The 5,876-nt window shown below is 38.5% G+C and overlaps 1 non-coding gene across 1 annotated transcript; it reads left to right on the top strand.

Moving 5' to 3' along the window:
• Positions 1-358: 358 nt before the first annotated feature.
• On the top strand, positions 359-466 carry LOC130977758 (small nucleolar RNA R71). Its single transcript, XR_009085435.1, has one exon. It is a non-coding gene; the product is annotated as a small nucleolar RNA R71 (small nucleolar RNA).
• The last annotated feature ends 5,410 nt before the right edge of the window (positions 467-5,876 follow it).

The raw sequence follows: 5,876 nt of genomic DNA, 5'->3' as shown, positions 1-5,876 counted from the left end.
TCTCAGGATTATAAGCTTCTTCCTCAGATGAAGCATCCTTAGTACTACCTGGTGTAGCTTGCATTCCAGACAGACTTTGAGAAATTAAATTGACTTGCTGAGTCAATATTTTATTCTGAGCCAATATGGCATTCAGAGTATCAATCTCAAGAACTCCTTTCTTCTGATTCGTCCCATTGTTCACAGGATTCCTTTCAGAAGTGTACATGAATTGGTTATTTGCAACTATTTCAATGAGTTCTTGAGCTTCTGCAGGCGTCTTCTTCAGATGAAGAGATCCTCCAGCAGAGCTATCCAAAGACATCTTGGACAGTTCAAACAGACCATCATAGAAGATACCTATGATGCTCCATTCAGAAAGCATGTCAGAGGGACATTTTATGATCAATTGTTTGTATCTTTCCCAAGCTTCATAGAGGGATTCACCTTCCTTCTGTCTGAAGGTTTGGACTTCCACTCTAAGCTTACTCAATTTTTGAGGTGGAAAGAACTTTGCCAAGAAGGCATTGACTAGCTTTTCCTAAGAGTTCAGACTTTCTTTAGGTTGTGAGTCTAACCATATCCTAGCTCTGTCTCTTACAGCAAAAGGGAATAGCATAAGTCTGTAGACCTCAGGGTCAACCCCATTAGTCTTGACAGTGTCACAGATTTGCAAGAATTCAGCTAAAAACTGATGAGGATCTTCCAATGGAAGTCCATGGAACTTGCAATTCTGTTGCATTAGAGAAACTAATTGAGGCTTAAGCTCAAAGTTGTTTGCTCCAATGGCGGGGATAGAGATGCTTCTCCCATAGAAGTCGGGAGTAGGTGCAGTAAAGTCACCTAGCACTTTCCTTGCATTGTTGGCATTGTTGTTGTTTTCGGCTGCCATGGGTTCTTCTTCTTTGAAGATTTCTGTTAGGTCCTCTACAGAGAGTTGTGCCTTAGCTTCTCTTAGCTTTCGCTTCAAGGTCCTTTCAGGTTCAGGGTTAGCCTCAACAAGAATGCTTTTGTCTTTGCTCCTGCTCATATGAAAGAGAAGAGAACAAGAAAATATAGAATCCTCTATGTCACAGTATAGAGATTCCTTGAGGTGTCAGAGGAAAAGAAAATTAGAAGGAAGGGGTAGAAAATTCGAACTTATCAAGAAAGATGGAGTTCGAATTGTGCATTAAGGAGGAGTGTTAGTCCATAAATAGAAGGATGTGATAAGAGGGGAAGAAATTTTCGAAAATAAATTAAAAAGATTTTAAAAACATTTTGAAAAACACTAATTGATTTTCGAAAACGAAGAGTGGAAAAGAAATCAAGTGATTTTTGAAAAAAAAATTGAAATCAGAAATTAAAAAATATGATTGAAAACTATTTTGAAAAAGATGTGATTAAGAAGATATGATTGAGAAGTTATGGTTTTAAAAAGATGTGATTGAGAAGATATGATTTGAAAAACAATTTAAAAATATTTGATTTTGAAAACTAATGACTTGGCTAATAAGAAAGATATGATTCAGACATTAAACCTTTCTCAACAGAAAAGGCAACATACTTGAATTGTTGAATCAAATCATTAATTGTTAGCAAGTATCTTTGAAAATGGAAAGAAATTGATTTTGAAAACATATGATTGAAAAGATATGATTTGAAAAAGATTTGATTTTGAAAAATTTTGAAAACTTGAAAAAAATTTGCATTAAAAACAAAATCTTCCCTCTAGTGCCATCCTGGCATTAAACGCCCAGAATGGTGTACATTCTGGCGTTTAACGCCCAAAACACTACCCTTTTGGGCGTTAAACGCCCAGCCAGGCACCCTGGCTGGCGTTTAAACGCCAGTTTTCCTTCCTCACTGGGTGTTTTGAACGCCCAGCTTTTTCTGTGTAATTCCTCTGCTGTATGTTCTGAATCTTACATTCTCTGTATTATTGACTTGAAAAGACACAAAGAAAAATTTTTTTTGGATTTTTAATAATGAGGAATAATCAAAATGCAACTAAAATCAAATAAACAATGCATGCAAGACAAAATGAGTATGAGAAACAACAAAACACTCAAGACAAGAGAATTTAAAGATCAGAACAAGGAAATCATCAAGAACGACTTGAAGATCAATGAAGACACATGCATGAATTTGGAAAAAAAATGCAAGAAAAACAGAAACATGCAATTGACACCAAACTTAAAATGAGACACTAGACTCAAACAAGAAATATTTTTGGTTTTTATGATTTTGTAATTTTTTTTTTGGTTTTTTTTTTCGAAAATTGAGTGAAAAAAGAAAATAAAGATATCAAAATTCTTAATGAGAATTCCAGGAATCATGCAATGTTAGTCTAAAGCTTTAGTCTAAAGAAATTAGACATGGCTAGCCAAGCTTCAGCAGGACATTACATTCAAGAGCTAAATTGATGAGAATCAATCAGCTTTGGCGATGATAAGAACATCACCTTGAAACACTAGAATTCATTCTTAAGAACTCTGAAGAAAAATACCTAATCTAAGCAACAAGATGAACCGTCAGTTGTCCAAACTCAACAATCCCCGGCAACGGCGCCAAAAACTTGGTGCACAAAATTGTGATCATCAATGGCGTCATTAACAAGGTACGCTCAATTGCAATCTCAACTATTTATCACAACTTTGCACAATTAACCAGCAAGTGCACTGGGTCGTCCAAGTAATAAACCTTACGCGAGTAAGGGTCGATCCCACGGAGATTGTTGGTATGAAGCAAGCTATGGTCACCTTGTAAATCTCAGTCAGGCAAACTCAAATGGTTATGGAGGATATATGAATAAAACATAAAACAAAGATAGAGATACTTATGCAATTCATTGGTGAGAATTTCAGACAAGCGTATGGAGATGCTTTGTCCCTTCTGTCTCTCTGCTTTCCTACTGTCTTCATTCAATCCTTCTTACTCCTTTCCATGGCAAGCTGTATGTTGGGCATCACCGTTGTCAGTGGCTACAGTCCCATCCTCTCAGTGAAAATGTTCAACGCACTCTGTCACAGCATAGCTATTCAGCTGTTGGTTCTCGATCATGTCAGAATAGAATCCAGTGATTCTTTTGCGTCTGTCACTAACGCCCCACAATCGCGAGTTTGAAGCTCGTCACAGTCATTCAATCATTGAATCCTACTCAGAATACCACAGACAAGGTTTAGACCTTCCGAATTCTCTTGAATGCCGCCATCAATTCTAGTTTATACCACGAAGATTCTGATTAAGGAATCCAAGAGATAAACATTCAAGCCTTGTTTGCTTGTAGAACGGGAGTGGTTGTCAGGCACGCGTTCATAAGTGAGAATGATGATGAGCGTCACATAATCATCACATTCATCATGTTCTTGGGTGCGAATGAATATCTTAGAACAAGAATAAGCTGAATTGAATAGAAGAACAATAGTAATTGCATTAATACTCGAGGTACAGCAGAGCTCCACACCTTAATCTATGGTGTGTAGAGACTCCACCGTTGAAAATACATAAGAACAAGGTCTAGGCATGGCCGAATGGCCAGCCTCCCATGATCTAAGAACTAGACGTCCAAAGATGATCCTAAGATCTAAAGTGATCGAAAGATGAAAATACAATAGCAAAAGGTCCTATTTGTAGAGAACTAGTAGCTTAGGGTTTACAAAGATGAGTAAATGACATAAAAATCCACTTTCGGGCCCACTTGGTGTGTGCTTGGGCTGAGCATTGAAGCTTTCATGTGTAGAGACTTTTCTTGGAGTTAAACGTTAGCTTTTGTGCCAGTTTGGGCATTTAACTCCCATTCTTGTGCCAGTTCCGGCGTTTAACGCCGGGCAGTTTTGAGCTGATTTAGAACGCCGGTTTGGGCCATCAAATCTTGGGCAAAGTATGGACTATCATATATTGCTGGAAAGCCCAGGATGTCTACTTTCCAACGAAGTTAAGAGCGCGCCAATTGGGCTTCTATTTCTCCAGAAAATCCACTTCGAGTGCAGAGAGGTCAGAATCCAACAGCATCTGCAGTCCTTTTCAGCCTCTGAATCAGATTTTTGCTCAGGTCCCTCAATTTCAGCCAGAAAATACCTGAAATCACAGAAAAACACACAGACTCTTAGTAAATTCCAGAAAAGTAAATTTTAACTAAAAACTAATAAAAATATAATAAAAACTAACTAAAACATACTAAAAACATACTAAAAATAATGCCAAAAAGCGTATAAATTATCCGCTCATCAGAAGACCATTCCTAGCCATAGCCAGAGCACTCATAGATGTAGAGCGAGGAGAGCTAGTGCTGAGAATACATGATGAGCAGCTCACTTTCAATGTTTTCAACCTCTCACAAGAATCAAGTCAAGAGACCAAAGAATCGAGAGAAGAGCAGAATGAAGCACTGATGCAAGAAACAAGCAGTGAAGCACAAACAACACAACTAGAAATCCCACTGGTTGGCAAGCCATGTATTCAGGAAGAACCTCATTTCAAGGTAACTCAAGGGGAGTTAAGCCCACCAGAATCATGCAAAGCTAGCAACAAAGAGTCCTTAGAGAAAGAATTTGTAGAAAGCAAGGGAGTATCAAGAGGTACAAAGAAGAAAGTTCCAAGGGGATGTAGAAATAAGAAAATTCCTATAGAAAATTTCTCGCCATGTGATGAAGTGATCTCTACATACTTTCCATCTATACCACCTCACCTCCCCACTATTCCATCTCAGCTGCCTCCTGTGTACACTATCAACAAAATCTTGTCCTTAGAGCATATGGAGCTTATCAACAAAGCCAATGAACATAGGTTCACTCCAAGAGGAGAAGACTTCAAGCACTATCAGCCACCTTGACAAGGATCAAACGTCAAGCTAATGACGCTAAAGAAGCGCTTCATGGGAGGCAACCCATGTTCTATACCTCCTCTCTTAATTCTCTAATAATAGTAATAAGGCAAATTCCATGGAATTTCAAATCAATTTTGACAATTAATATAAACCTCCTCTACATGCAACGTATAGTACATGATAAGTTTGGTGTTCAAAGCACACCAAGTGAGGTTTGAACACACCCTATGAGGAAGATTTATTCCCCAAACTTGTTGCACCATGTAATCACAAACAAGTTTGGTGTACCAACGTGCATGCATGGAAAGCTTAATGGTTGATTGATTTGCATTCATGGAAAGCATTTAGTCATGTAAAAACAAAAGAAAAAGAATTTTTTTTACTAGTTCACACTTTAAGGTTTCCCACCAAAAATTTCAAATAACCGATTACACTTTTTCTTCGTATATAGGGAATCAAAAAGGACATTGATGGTACTTGATAGGACAATTGAGGAAGGGAGATTCGGCTACTACACTAAAAGAATTTCACACTTGTCTTCATGGGGAATGTCCTCGGAAGTGTTGCCATGCAACATTGGGAGTGGACAATTTTGAAGACCGAACCAAGACCCCCATAAAGGAGGTGATCCTAGTGCTCATTCAATCCCAAAACCCCAACCGTCCACTATCAAACAACACTATCAATCCACACCCTTCAATCAATTGCCATCTTCCTATATAAACCCCTTCACACAACCTCTCCGTACACACTTCAAATTCTCACCCTTTCCACTCCCTTCTTTCGAGCATACACACATCATCTTCCACCAAAGGCTTCACATACACCCTCCTAGCCATCTTGAGAATAGCCAACACATCAACAATCTTGCATGGCATCATCAAGCTCCAAGAGACAAAAGGGGAAGGAACCCATAGAGCATCCTCCTTTTGATGAAGGGCGATTTAGAACCTTTCATCATGCACTCCAGTATGGGTGGATGACTAAAAAAGAAATCATTTATGAACTAGGCTTTCAAGTCACAAAAGCCGAGTGTCCAGAAATCACGAAGAAGGTGGAACAACGCCGATGGGAGCTCCTCACCGATCCA

The sequence above is a fragment of the Arachis stenosperma genome, chromosome 4 (assembly GCF_014773155.1).
Source record: "Arachis stenosperma cultivar V10309 chromosome 4, arast.V10309.gnm1.PFL2, whole genome shotgun sequence".
In the NCBI taxonomy this organism is placed as follows: Eukaryota; Viridiplantae; Streptophyta; class Magnoliopsida; order Fabales; family Fabaceae; genus Arachis; species Arachis stenosperma.
Note: the sequence above shows the minus strand (reverse complement) of the source record. Positions and strands in the feature narration are given on the sequence as shown.